Source organism: Echinops telfairi, unplaced genomic scaffold (genome assembly GCF_000313985.2).
Source record: "Echinops telfairi isolate 266 unplaced genomic scaffold, ASM31398v2 ScPeMD7_20;HRSCAF=75, whole genome shotgun sequence".
In the NCBI taxonomy this organism is placed as follows: domain Eukaryota; kingdom Metazoa; phylum Chordata; class Mammalia; order Afrosoricida; family Tenrecidae; genus Echinops; species Echinops telfairi.
Window position 1 is genome coordinate 1,912,120 of NW_022103917.1, and position 15,620 is coordinate 1,927,739.

A 15,620-nucleotide genomic window follows, 5' to 3' on the forward strand; every position below is an offset into this window, starting at 1 on the left:
AAAAAAAAAAAAAAAAAAAAAAAAAAGAGTGATGTGTATGTGTTCACGCAGTAATCTTTCTGAGAGGACTCTCAACATCTCAGCGACCAATACTTTGGAATGTCATAGGATGACAAATATCTTGAATCCCACAACCATTACTTCTAATACCTGTTAGCTATTGACTTCTCGGTCTCTATGACATTTTTTTCAATTGACAATAATGTTTTTCACCTCCCTTCAATGTTTCATGTTTATTGATTATTTTTGCCATTGTGCCATTTTAAGATATGGTCTAGCTTCATAGATTCAATGTTTCCTTGATTTTCTTTTGTGTCTCAGAGTAAATCTCCTTTAGATAAAAATGGTATTTCTAATTCTTCCTGGTAGCTTTTGAATTCCAAGACATTTCCTTGGGCCAATTTATTTTTCTCTAATTGTACATCCATACAGAGAAGGGTCTAGGCATGCCACATAGTCATTTATTATCAATAAAGTTGACTTTAGGTGGATCTCTTAGAAAATATACTGGGTCTCTATCAAATATTAAAGGTACAAGCAGAGAGAAGGATGGAAACTATATTTACTAGAAAGTTCTCTTTCTAAGTAAGAAATCTACTCCATTGGGAGAAGCACGGAAAGGCCAGAAACAAGAGTAAGCCCAGAATGGAGCTTTACAAGGATAGAAGAGCCTCATACATACCGTATATACTCGAGTAAAACTGACCCGGTATCAGCCGAGGCACCTAATTTCACACAAAAAACTGCTTTAAAAATGTGCTGAAAAGCTCGGCTTCTACACAAGAATATACAGTATTTTTATTTATTTTTGCACTTGCTTTCCAAAGGGGCTCATGCCAAGGATGCACTGAAACAGTATCCAACTCTTAGTCCAGCTGTGTTACTTTCCTCAGAGATAGTTGTTGCTTAGTGTAGGACCTTGTAACAGGAGTGACTTCAGGTTGTGGGGTTGTGTCCTCATTGTTAAGAAGGATGTGTTGTACTTCTGACTGCCCCATGGCATACGTCACCTCCAATCCTGAGCCCTCCCAAATTATCAATACGAATTTTCTTTGTAGACATGTTTCTTTTTCAGGAAAATTAGCTCAAAAACCAGCCCCATGTCTTCATTCTGTCCTGTATCAAGTCTTTTTCTAGTCTGTAGTACTAATCATGATTTTTCTCCTCTCCTACATTTATGTTCTTTGAATTTTTTTTCATAGATGCTGTCCCAAATTGGCATACACTGGGTGGTTAGTCAACTCAGTTATTCTATTATAGCTGTGGAGACGAGAAATACAAATTTGGTGTCGCAGAGCTGCAGGCCTGGTGATAGAAGTAAGCTGTGCTGCTGTAAGGAAGGACGGGTCGCCTCCTTTTTCTCGGTTTCTGGAGTTCATCTTTGCTTTCGCTTTGTTTCCATCGTCACATAGCCTGCTTCTTTCTTCAAAGAGTTCCCTGCCCACCCTCTCTCCAAGTCCATTGTGGTTGCATGTACAACTGGTCCAGATACCACGGGATAACCTCCCCATCTCAAGATCCCGAACTGAATCACACATTTAGTTTTTGGTTTCTTCTTCTTCTTCAAACAAGGTTACAGCAATTAGTATGTGAATATTATGGACATTTAGATGAGAATCCAGGAGATGAAGAATTAGACCCTGGTGGTAAAATTGCCTCCCTATATAGTATATCAGTCATAAAATGTTTTTTATTTATTCAGGAATTTCTTATTTGAATTCATAATACACTGTCAAACGTTTTAAGCTCTTCACAAATAGTAATTCAGTTGTCCCTAAGAACCCCATTTTGCAGATGGGGATCCTTGGAAAGGACAGATTGTGTAACTTGACACAGGCGCTGCAACTGACCATTGGAGGAGATGAGATTTGACTCGGGAAATCTGACTTTACAAACTAAGTTCATAATAAATGCAGTATTGGTGGTAAACCAGAGAAGGGTCGCTTTTTATTGGGTGACTGGTATTTCCTAATTTAGTCAAAGTTCCTGGAAGCAATCTTGAGCAGATCCCTACATCCTGTAAACACATGAATATCCATGTATGTCTTGTGTAAATGACATAGATTGCCACATATTTTTTTTATAAATGTCTGGACATTTCAATGAGAATCTGGAAGGTAGGGATCAAACCCATATTATTACATTGTAATCTTGCTTATCAGTCAATGGAAAACTTGTTTTTACCTCCCTTTACCTACCAAAGTAGCATGAGGTATCAAAATTAATACCTCCTTCTACGACTTTCTTCCTAGACTGTCACACTTTGAAGTGCTTGCTGCTGATACCTTGTCAGCATCATAGCTACACACTGACAGATCCAGGGTGGCTATGTCTATATGAATATATACTACATATCTATTCAATTTATGAATGTTGCCCTTTTTTGTTAATGTTGTGCCACGACAAAATTCCACTCTTTTGCTTACTTCTCTCCAGCTTCTCAATCTCTGGCTAGCTACCAAGTCAGGAGTCCATGCTTAGAAACTTCACAGAAGGTTCTCCTGCTGCTCCTTTTCCTCTGCCATGACGGAGAGACTGCTGGAGAGGTAGTGATGAGGGGAGACAGGAGGATTAGACAACAACCCTGGTGAGATACCGAGCTGTGTTAACCCTTAACCCTAAGTGCCCATTGACAATATTTCTCAGAGTATATTTTCTACAACCCTGTGTCACAATGGACTTTGCAATGCTCTGTCTTATAACAAGACTGCTCACATCCCTGGATTATGACCAGAGGGGATTTACCAGAGGCTTAATTCATATGGGGACCTTGCAAACGGATTTGGGGTTTTCATTGTCATCCATAGCCTCTGCAAACTGGGTATTCTTATCAAAAATATAAATAAAATATCCCTTTTTAACAGTCAAAAAAATGGAAAAGAAAATTCAGAATTCATGCCCTACCTAGCAAAATTATCTAAATGATTGGATGTTTCCACTCTTAGAACTCAGTGATGCGTTGATCAAGGAGTACAACCCTCACACGTGTGGAATACTAATGTAGCATCCTCAGACCGTAGGAGAATGACAGTCCCCATCTCAGAAAATGAACTCAGTATGACTGGTGAGCTCGCCTCCCAATGTGTCATCTGATCCACACGTCTTTACACCAAAAGTTTTCTTTTCAGTTATTTTATTTTTATATTAACAGGAGTAACTTTGTTTTCTGTGTAATTGTTCCCCAAAGTATCCAGTTTTCAGGCATTCCATCTTTCTTTATTGCCCTAATAAAGTTCTGAGAGGCTAATTCGCTTGAATTCAGAAATTCTGCCTATTTGTCCTACCAATCACCTTCCCTAAAAGGCTGTCTTCTTCATAGGCACAAACACGACTTTTCTTTCTTTTCCATATAATATAGACCCATCAGCGTGTAAAAGTTGGTAAGACATTGTTGGCTATTTCCGGATGATTTAGGGTAATTACAACATAGACAAGAGAACTTAAAACCAATGACAACATATCACTGGGACTCTAGTTCATGGCTTATACCTCTCCATGTGGGACCTCTCAAAGACCTCCATTCTACCAATATGAAATGGGTCAATTTGCTTCCTACCAATAAACAAAAAAGTGAGGGGGCTTACAAATGTTTGTGGGAAAATGAAATCTATATACAATGAACATTTCCTATGAATGCCTTGAAGCACCTTTCACTCTTTTGACCATGTCTCTTCTAACCCAGTTCCAAGCCTCACAATTCCTGTGAAGCACAATGAGAGAAATATCAAATAATCTCTTTCTCCATGATCATACCTGCTTTCCCACAAGCAGTTTATCTTATGAAAAGCAATTTCATCCAGCAATGGAAGCTTTCTGTATGATGTGTACTGGATTATATATGCTATTTGTATAAATAATACTAATGATCACATTTCACACTTTAGTTTTGTTTTCTTCTTCTTAACATATATTGGGCATTGTTTCCTGTTGAGATTTTTAATGCCTATCATTTTTTCTATTGTATCAATTTTAATAAGTTATCTATAAATCCCTATTAATAGACATTTAGGTCCTTTCAAGTGCATTTTCAATATAAACATCCTATTAAACACATATGACACAGTGAGGTAAGCACTGAGCTGCTAAACCCAATGTCAGTGGTTCAAAGTCACCAATCACTCCACAGGAGAAAGATGAGGCTGACTGTTTCTGTAAAGTTTTACAGTGGTAGAAATCCTTGGGAGCAGTTCCACTCCATCTTTTTAGTTTGCTATTTGGTACAATCAACTCGATGGTTATGGATTTGTTTGTGGTTGGTTTATTACACATATATGTTACTCCTCTTTTTACTTACTTCCTTAGGATAAATATCCCCAAACAGTCTTATTATTTCTAAGAGGTAATTTCAATATATATATTAGGCTTTTCTTTTTTTTAAATATATTTTTTAAACATTTTATTAGGGGCTCATGCAACTGTTATCGCAATCCATACACACATCAATTGTGTAAAGCGCATTTGTACATCATTTCTCAAAACATTTTCTCTCCACTTAAACCCCCAACATTAGGTCCTCATTTTTCCCCTCCCTCCCCGCTCCCCCCACCCTCATGAGCCCTTGGTAGTTTATAAATGGGTATTTTGTCATATCTTGCCCTGTCCGACGTCTCCCTTCACCCACTTTTCGGTTGTCTATCCCCCAGGGAGGAGGTCACATATAATTCCTTGTAATCGGTTCCCTCTTTCCTACCCATTCTCCCTTTACCCTCCCTGTATAAATTGTAAGCAAACACGTGTTTACCCAAATCCTGATAAAACTAGATATTTTCATCATCTTAACATTTGGAAAACTTTAGATTGTCTATGGTCACCATTAGGAGGTTTGTATTTAAAGTTTTACAAATAGTTGGAATAACACGGGTTCAGACGGTCCTAATTTTCTGGCCCATTTCACTGAGTTCCTACTTAATGTTCTTTCTTGCCATCAAAGATCAGAGCCAAGAGAACATACTTGTTAATATGGAGGGCGATGGAGAAGGGCCCTTGAAGCGCAATCCCTAGCTTTCAGAATTGTGCAACTAGATGGAGTATGATAGGGATGAATGGGAAAGTCTAGAAGAAGAGCTATTCCAGAGGAAGATGGGCTCACTAATGAAAGGCCTGATAGCAAAGGTGAAATATTAGAATCCAGCACAGAATGAGATGGGAAACCTTTTGTATAAGTTAAGTATTACTGAAAAGCAAACAATCCTAAAACTTAGTATATTAAAACAACAATGGCATAGTATAGCTCAAGGTTTTGTGGGTTTGTACCTCTTCAAGTTTTGCTAGAGCTCATTCTCATGGGACCATTCCACTCTTGGGTCTGATGAACTGGGATGTCCAACATGATCTCAGTTATCTAGCAATGACTGGTGGCCATTGAATATAAGTGCCCTGTTACATTACACATTGCCTTTCATTCTTCAATAAACTAGACCAGCTTCATTAACATGGCAGTCATGAAAGCATTATTAGAAGATGAGCACAGAAGCCTGTGAAGTCATTGGGAGCCAAGGCTCTTAAATTTGTACATCGCTTCTGCTACATTACATAACGCAAAACAAATCAGGCAAGTGACCAAGAGTATGGGTTAGGGAAACAGACTGGGACAGTATTGTGTGTGTCAACTTGGCTAGGTCAGGAGTCTCAGTGGATTGATAGTAATTACCCATAATGTGACTTAACACAAAGAAATCATGGGATTACAGGTCCCATAATGTATCTGAGTCAATGCAATTCAGTTGTCGTGCTGGTGAAGAATATTGAAAATAGCATGAGCCACCAAAAGAACAAACCTATCTTGTCTTAGAAGATGTAGAGCCAACACTGTTCCTTATGGACAAGGAGGGCAATATTTCTTCTTACATACTTTGGACATATTGTCAGAAGAGAGAGTATGGAGAAGGACATTATGCTTGGTAAAGTGGAGGGGCAGCATAAAAGAGGAAGACTCACGATGAGATGGATTGACACAGTGGCTACAACAATGGGTTCAGGCATCGGAACGGCACAGGACTGTGCAGTGTTTCGTTCTGTTGTGCACAGGGTCACTATGGGTCAACACTAACACAGTGCCACCTACTAACAACAAAAACACAGTGGCATGAGCTATTTCTCCACGCACACATATCTAGAGAAGTTTCACTGGTTTGGGACAGTTTATCTCTTAATAGAAGGCATGACAAAAACACATTGCAAAGATTTAAATATTCTCTGATAAGAGCAATGTGTAGCCATTAAGAAGCTATTACATGAAAAGTGATTTTTTTTAAGGCAAATAAGATCATATGAACTTTAAAAAAAAACCACAGTAGCTGTTGTGAGGTGAATGGATTTTACTGGATAATGAGAAGCAAAAATATCACGTAGAAGATTAGTTCTCAGAAAGAAAGACTACTTTCTTAAAATATTTTAACAAACAGTACTAGACACTTCTGAAATACAATTTCATAGACCCTTGTTAAACATTTAGAGAAGATACTATGGTGTGATATAGACCATTCTGAATTCAACTCAACACAGGTCAAGCAGAATGTGGAGTCCTGGTGTTAGTGTTTAAGCACACAGCTGCTAACAAATATTTTGGTGATTATTACCTCTGTAAGAGAAAGATGTGGTGGTGTGCTTCCATAAATATTTACAGTTTGAAAACCCTCTGGGCTGGTTCTACTCTGTCCTCTAGAAATTCTATAAGTTCAAAAAGCAATGGGATCGATGAAGAATAAACAAACATCAATCTCTATTGGAAAGAGGCTTTAGAAGAAATTGTTCAGAAACATAACTTCAAACATAGAATCATGAAATTCACATCATGTATGTCCAAGGTGGGCAAATCCCACTGTCTTTCAGTATCTGTTCAGAAATTATACCCAAAGCAAAAAAGCCAAATGTTTACAAAGTTATTGTTCATCCATTTCTTCTCTTCCTCACTCTCAAAAAAAAAAGTTAGATGACTACTTTTTGCAATGGAACTTTAAGTTTTTGGTCCTTGAAAGTCAAAAGATATTCTGTGACCTAATTAAAAATTAAAACTTAGGAATTGGATGAATCAATTTGCAGTCCTGGAGAACTGATAATGAGAATTCTGCTTCTAAAAATGGCTCCATTAAAAGATGAAGGGGGTTGATGGTCGCTGTGTGTGGTGACATGAAATGTGCTGCTGCTCTGCTGCACGAAAAGGTAACAAATGCCAAGGCAAAAAGAAATCCTCCATTAATACTAAGGAAAGAATTGCATACTTGAGCTGAATAAAGATATTTGGAAAAGTGAGTCAGAGAAGGGTCAGCTCTTTCCAATAATCTAATAATCAAATTTCAGATATTTTTAATGCTGTGGTCGTTCTCGTAAGGCTTTCACAATACATACACTTAATCTTAAAATATATACATATTTGAATCAAGGTGGCTTAGGGAAAAAGATACTCACATACGAAAATATTTCTTGAATTTCATAAAAGCAAGAAAATAAAGAAAGAAAAAGAGTCAAAATTTCCAATAGTAGTTCTTTAAGTGTATAAAGGACAGTGTCATAATCTATGAAACTGCCAGGTGTTCATGAAAAGAGTTTCAATGAATTTGTAACAATGTGGATAATTAATTGTAACTAACTTAATTGAAAGTTATCTCAATTATATGCCCTTGAGGTGCATGCTCATATATACACTTGTGGGACAAAGGAAGAGTAAAGAAGTTGACAAATCTTACCCACCTACCCAACTACAAAAGTGGACAAATGTTTGAGGAAGTTTCAGGATGATGGAGCTTGACCTAAGTTAAAGACTAGATTGAACAGAATTTATTCATGAAAATCTGCTAATCGATAGTAAAACAAAATGTGTGATCCATGCATATCTACAATAGAATATTTGATCATATGAAAATGAAAGAAGTTCTGATACTGTAGAATACCATGGATAAAATTTGAAAGCCTTGCAAGGGAAAGCATCCCATCACAGCAGACACTTCATCATATGGAATGCCCAGAAATAGTCAAATCTGTAGAGACAGAAAATGTGTCAGTCATTGCTGAAAGCTTCCTGTGAGAACAAGAAAGAACACATTGGGTCAGATTTATTGACGTAGACCACAAAACTTAATACAATTGTTTTCAGTCAATTTGTAGAGTTGAGCCACCATAGGTGGTAGATGTCCATAAATCTGTTTAAAAACCCCCCAAAATGTGTAGACTCTTACTAAAATGGTAAGGAAGGAATGCTAACATTTGAAGGCCTATCTGATATTTTTTTTCATGTTTGGCTTTTCTAAATATCTTCCATCAGTTACATATTAATTTAACAACCATCTGTTATACAACTCCAGTCAATGACACAATGAATGTGGTTGCTTTCATTGAATAAGTGTGTTAGTCATGGGTGAAAGATAATAGAATTAGCAAAAGCACTCGAGTTGACAATGTGACTAATCCTCCATTATCACCTAGACTATGTGGGCAACATCCACATTCGCAGCCATTCTTTTTTCTAAATGCCATTCCTGCTTGAAGGTCTTACTTCTTAAAATCAAGAGCCAGAATTGTCATGATGGAAGGGGTCACAGAGCAAGTAACAATTGAGTGTGATCTTGCCATAGGAGTGGGAGTTCACCCCCGGCAGAAGGAACCACCTACAGAAGACTCACAGAAACCACAGAGGACCCTGGTGCACAAGTCCCGGCGTGTGAAGGGAACAGCCATAGCAGTAGAAGACGCTAAAGTGAATCTCTGGCTAGAAGAAATAGAATCCTGTTGGCATGTTATAGATTCAATCTTTATTCTGAAACATGATTGCTATATGTTGTAATATAGTTCTTTGGTGGTGGTGGTGGTTTGGGAGAGTTTACAAGGCAAATTAGTTTTTTTCTCAACAATCTGTACACATTTTGTTTCTTGAAGTTTGTTGCAATCTCTTCAATGTAAGATCAGTCTTCCCACTTCCTCCCTCGGTTCCCCATTTCTTTTCCACCGTCTCTCTAGTCTACTTCACCGTCTACTGAGCTTTGTTTTGAGCCAAATGCTGCCCTTGGGGCCATATGATTCATTCCTCTGAGGAGTGTTTCTCTTGGGTATCGCTGTTAACTTTAAGTTGTTACTGCTAGGTGTCATTGAGTTGACTCCAACCCCTAGTGGCCCCGTGCACAACAGAATGAAACCTTGCATGGTCCTGCGCCATCCTAACTCTTCCTATGCCTGAGCGCATTGATGCAACCACTGTGTCAAATCGTCTCCTTGGCGGCCCTACTCTTTTTCGCTGCCCCTCTACTTTGCCAAACACAATCTCCTTCTCGAGGGACTGGTCTCTCCAAACAATATGTCCAAAGTATGTAAGATGAAGTCTTACCAATCTTGCCTCTGAGGAGCACTCTGGCCTTACTTCTTCCAATATGGATCCGTCTGTCCTTTTAACAATCCATGGTACTTTCTTTTTTTTCCCCAGCACCACATTTCAAATGCAGGGATTCTTCTATGGTTTTCCTTATTAAATGTCTAATTTTCACATTCATATTATGTAACGGAGAATGCAATGGCTTGGGTCAGGGGCCCCTTAGTCCTCAAAGAAACATCCTTGCTCTTTAATATTTTAAAGAGGTCTTGTGCAGTAGATTTACCGAATGCAATACGTCTTTGGATCTCTTAAGTGCTGCTTCTGTGAGCATTGATTATGGATCCAAGTAAGACAAAAATCCTGGACAACTTCAACCTTTTCCCTATTGATCATGATGACACCTATTGGTCCAGTTGTGAGGATTCGGGTCTACTTTACATTGAGATGGAATCCATACTGAAGGTTACAATCCTTCATCTTCATCAGCAAGTGCTTCATGTCCTCCATACTTTCAGCAAGCAAGGTTGGGTCATCTGCATAAACAAGTTGTTAATAAGCCTTCCTCCAATCCTGATGTCACACTCTTCTTCATATAATCCACCTTCTCTCATGATTTACTCAGCATATAAATTGAACAAGTATTGTGAGGGTATACAATCATGATTTGCACCTTTTCCTGATTTTGAGTCATGCAACATTCCCTCATTCTGTTTACACAACTTCCTCTTGATCCATGTACAATTTTCTAAGGGTCACAATAAAGTGTTTTTGAATTCCCCTTCTTCTCAAAAGTATCCACAGTTTTTTTATGGTCCACACAGCCTAATGAGTTTGCATAGTCGACGAAACACAGATAAGCATCATTCTGGTATCTTCTGCTTTGATCCAAGATCCATCTAACATCAGCAGTGTTATCCCTTGTTCCATGTCCTCTTCTGAACCCGGCCTGAACTTCTGGAAGTGCCTTGTTGTTAACTTTATAGGCCTGTCTATTATTCGACAGAAGGATGATTTCCTAGTGGTGGGTTCTGTTACAGACTTAAAGCTTGTCTAAGGCCCCCTTGATTTAAAATGTGGTGTGACACAACTTTATTTGGTTTTGAAGAGATTTCCTACAACTGTAAAGAGGATTTTTATTATTTTTTCCTGCTTACTTATGATGTTTTTTTAATAGGCAATAAACACAAAAGTGTGATAATTAACGCCATGTGTTTTATTTCTCTAAGAAACTTCTTGTAAATTAGTACATCAATTCCCCAAGAATATGACTAAAGTGACATTACAAATTAGGATTGCCATATGCTACAAAGGGAAGAAATTATTTACAAATCGTGTAAGAGTCTTCGGGGAGGGAGGAATAGTTTAAGACAGCATAGAGTCTTGAGAAAATGATGCTATAATCCTATTCTGTTTTGTTTTTTCTCTGTTACTGTTTTGTCTTCTTATAGATTTGCATTTAAAAAATAAGTTAATTAATTTACCAAACACTGGATATAGTATGAATTACTTTTTATTTAACAGTAATAACAGTTCAAAGTTGTTTAAATTTAACAGTCATAGACCTAAGCACGAGCTAGAATAATAGTAACAGATCTTGCTTATACATGATCGGTAGCCGTGGTGGTTGTATTGGTTGAAACAAGAGTTGCAGCTCACGTCTGCCAGTTTCTTTATGGAAGAACGAGGTGACAGTCTTCTTCTGTAAAGAGTTAGTGGGAAACTCACAGGGGAAGCTCTGCTCTTTCCCATCTTGTTGCTATGATTCAAAATCTACTTGGTGTTAATGAGTTAAGGTGGGTCATATAAAACCTGAATCTTTGGTAACATACAACTCAAAAAATTGACACTTAATATGGGCTACTAGATTTTAATGAACCACTAGACCATTTCTGTCTTAAGAATAATTTTGAACATCTTCAACAGGTTTCCTGAGCTATTTAAAAGTGTTTGTTTATCTTTTATCCTATCAGTGTGCACCTCAATTTTACACTGAAAGGAGCTTAGTAAGAAACTGCCAGTGTATTGTTCCATTGAACAAACTAGATTCACAGGAATGGATCTGAAAACACAGTTGGGAGAGAATACTGGAATAAAATGAGAGGCACACACATGCATGCACTCACACGCACACGTACACATGTAAAATGCTCTGTTCTGTTCAGTGATAAGGAAACAACAACTAACTTAAAATTAAAAATGGAGGGCCAAAAGAAAAGCTACCTTTAGAAGCAATTACGGTAGCTAGAATGAAAAATTGTCACAACTGGAACATTAAGGAACAGAATAATGAAGGGCAAAGAAATTTATTTTGTCAAGGATTTCATCATTCTTGGATCCATAATTGTGGTAGTTACATAATCTGTTGCCAATTTTAGACTGAAGAGTGAAGGGATGGAGTTTATCCTGTCAATCAGCTTGATGACCTCATTTGGAGGCTGTGGTAGATACGTGATTTGGTGTCCATTTGGGATTTGAGAGGATTAAGAGGGAAGAGGTGGAGCCAATTCGCTTATTTGGCTGAAAGATGACCTCATGGAAGTTGTGTTTCAAGGTTTAAAAAGTATCTACGGGTGATAGTCTTGGAGAGTCTCCAGTCTCAACTGGCTCAGGAGGTCTGGACCTGTTAAGAATTTGAGTTTTGTTCCCCATTTTGTGCCCATACTATTCGTATCCATGCATTATGCTCCTGATCAGAACTGTCAGTATCTTTCAGGAACATTTAAAAACGTGATACTAGGAAATATGTTTATTATATAACTTTACAGAAATGATGTGAGCAGATAAAATGCTTACTTTGACACAGTTAAGACATTTGGAAGCAGAATTTTAAAATATGCTCTTAAATCTTCTAAATTGAAGGATTCCATGTATCTGGATGTGATCTTCCTGTATTTGGCATCATTGCGTGTGTTTCAAGAGTCTGAAGAGGACTTTATAGATTGGTATCGGACATATGGGCTAATATTGGATTTATGGACTTGATCTGGACTGGGCTGGGATGTTTTCTCAATATTCACTTGCTCTTGTATATAAAGCTCTTTCATATACACATGTGAGTGTCTATGAATTTGTTTCTCTACTCAGAATAGCACACATGGAAGTAGCAGTCAAGACATGAAAGAACATATGGCATTGTGTAAATCTGATGACAAGTTTGCCGCACATGATCACTTCAAAGTGTTAAAGAGCAAAGACATCACTTTAAGGACTAAGGTAGAGCAAGATGTCACGTTAAAGGACAAACTAACATATATCTGACCCAATCCATGGTATTTTCCATTTCCAGTTAGGCATTGGAAAGTAGGACAGTAAACAAGCAAGACCAGAGAAGAATTGATACATTTTTCATTATGGTGTTGGCAAAGAATGCTGAAAGTAACATGGATTGCTAGAAGAATGAACAAATGTATTTTGGGAAAAGTACATGCAAGGATGGCAAGACAACATGTTACCAAGGGGGCCATCTGTCACTGAAAAAGGAAATCATGCTTGGTAAAGTAGAAAGGCTGTCTATGAGATGGACTGACACAGTAGCTACAACAATGGGCCTGGGTCATGGCTTTGGTTTTGGTTTAGTACATTGGTTTCCTATGAGGCAGAATTGACTCCACAGCACTTAACAACATCAAAGCAATTAAACAGTCAGAGAGATTAGGGTGGAATCCCACCCCCTTATTCAGGTTACAGCGTTGATGCAATGGAAAGGAGGTTTGTAACAGCCAGGTTCTCCATACTTCTGACATACCTTCAACTCCCCATCACTGGACTCATTATACTGTGTCACACTTCTGTGATTGATGCCTAGCTTCTCTGCCAGGCTGCACGTGACTTGATATAATGAGTGAATAATTGTTAAGAGATCACAGAGAAGTGAATGGAAACCCTAACTCTGAGGGGTGTGGCTTATTGAAATAATTTTCAAAGCCTCTGATATACCAGCTAATCTGCTTTGTGGAAGATCATGGCACATCATAAGGCGGCTGATATCATTGTTGATTCATGAGATACGTCATCTGTGCAGGAAAGCTGGCAGCACAATCCTGAACAAGATCAAGGACGAGCATGCAGTGTGACAGGGTGAGTACCAGGTACTATGGAGGCTCATAAAAAAGGAACCTAGATGAATTCATAATGTGTTCTAAACTGGCTGAAGTTGCTCTTTGGGCCAAAGGAATACCCATGGTAATAACAGAAAATCAGAAATTAGACCCCATTAGCTTAGCAAGCTATCTCGTTGGTAATTTCATTTTTTAATTTGGCATTGAGAGCTTTCAGAAAACCCTCAAAATGAAAGAAAAGCTCTCATGGTCATTTTCTAGGGGAAACATAAAAGTAGCTGTTTTTTTGATTCCGCCCCTAGAGGTACTGAGTGCCCTGGTAATGATACTGGAGGTGTATAGTGAAGGAAGAAGAGTCTCCAAAACCAAGCTCTCAACCTTCTAAAACTGTTCAGCTTCTTTCAATAGATAACTTTCCAGAAAGTAACCTGTCTTTTTGGAAGGGTATCACACACTCCAGACTTGGTATAAAACTTGAAAGAGGAGGGATGAAATCATGCCCCAAACGATTCTGGACCCCTTTAAAAAATATGAGGGACTTCAAAAAGTTAATGGAAAAATAATATTAGAATATAAAGGAACTTTTCCATGAACTATTTGAAAATCCCTTATATTGCCTTTATTCCCATTTTAATCATTAAATGAATTTGAATCCTGAATAAAATATTAAAGTCAAGGAGTTCATAACATCACTGTTATTCTTAGTTTCCTTCAAGCCCATCCTGATGCCATGTGATACAGAATACTGGTATAATCGAGTCAGTTCTGACTCATAACCACCCTATGTATCCAGAAAGAAACTCTCTGGTCCTGCGCCATCCTCACAATTGTTCTAGTGGCTGAGCCCATGGATGCACACACTCTGTCAATCCATATTGCTAAGGGCCATCTTCTTTCTCACCTTTCCAAGTATGATGTTGTTCTGCAGAGACTGCTCTCTCCTGACAGCATGACCAAGGTCCATAAAAGCAAGTCACTCCATCCTTGCCTTTAAGGAGCACTTTGGCTGTACTTCTTCCAAGACAGATTGGTTTGTCCTTTTCAAAGTTCATGGTACTTTCAATATTCTTCACCAGCACCATAATTTAAATGCATAAATTCTTCTTAAATCATCTTCATTTTAAATATACAATAATAAAAAAGCTGAAAAAAACAACAACACACAAACACCCCTCCCCCTTCAAAGAAATCATGCTATGCAGCCACAGTAGTCAAAACAACCTAGGATAAATATCGTGTGCAATGACACACACATAGACCAATGGAATAGAATTGGAGGTTGATCATTAAAATTTATACAGAATCTTAACACCTCAACAAGGAAAAATAAACAATCAAATTTTTAAAAAATGGATAATGAGCATGAACAAGTACTTTGCCAAAGAAGATATTCAGGTAGCTCATAAACACATGAAGAAATTAGCCTTTAGAGAAATGCAAATAAAAAATGCAATGTGTTGCCATTTCCTCCAAGCATAGTAAATTTCAAGAAAAGAAAGAAAACAATAAATTTTGGCAAGGTAATGGAGGGTTTAAAATTTTCATATACTGTTGGTGGGATTATAACATGGTACAGCCACTGTGGAAAAAGTATACAATATTTCCTTACAATGTTGGAAATAAAGATACAATATTATCTAGCAATTCCACTAGTAGGTCTATACTGTAGAGAATTAAGAAGTTTTATGGATGTATGCACACCTATGTTCATTACAGCAATATTTACAATAACAAAAATAAAGAAACAGCCTAAATATCTACCAAAGGGTGAATGGGAAACCATTACACATAAACAGTGGAATCCTACACAATATTAAAATATAATTAAGGACTCAGTGAAACAGCTCATGACATAGATTAATTGATCTGGAGGACCTGATGCTGAATGAAGCAAATCAATCTCAATAGGATAAATGTAGTTTGAGACCAATATTCTAAAAAATAAGAAAGTTTACACAAAAGAAGAAACATTATTTAATGGTGACCAGGAATGGGAGGGGCAAGGCGGGCAAGTCACTTGTGAAGGAAAGGGGCTCAGCAAGACCATGGTAAGGAAATCCCCATACTGCAATATAGTAACAATACACTATCCTTATGAGTCCATACGTAGGTAAACATACAAGCTGAAGAGATGTGGAAAAATTAATGGGAGTTTGACAGAATATGTTTCTACATACTTATTTGTATGTGCTACACCTATATCCAAAGACGTAGCCAAATTCTTAATATTGACCTTGTACATCCATTTGTGCCTCCATACG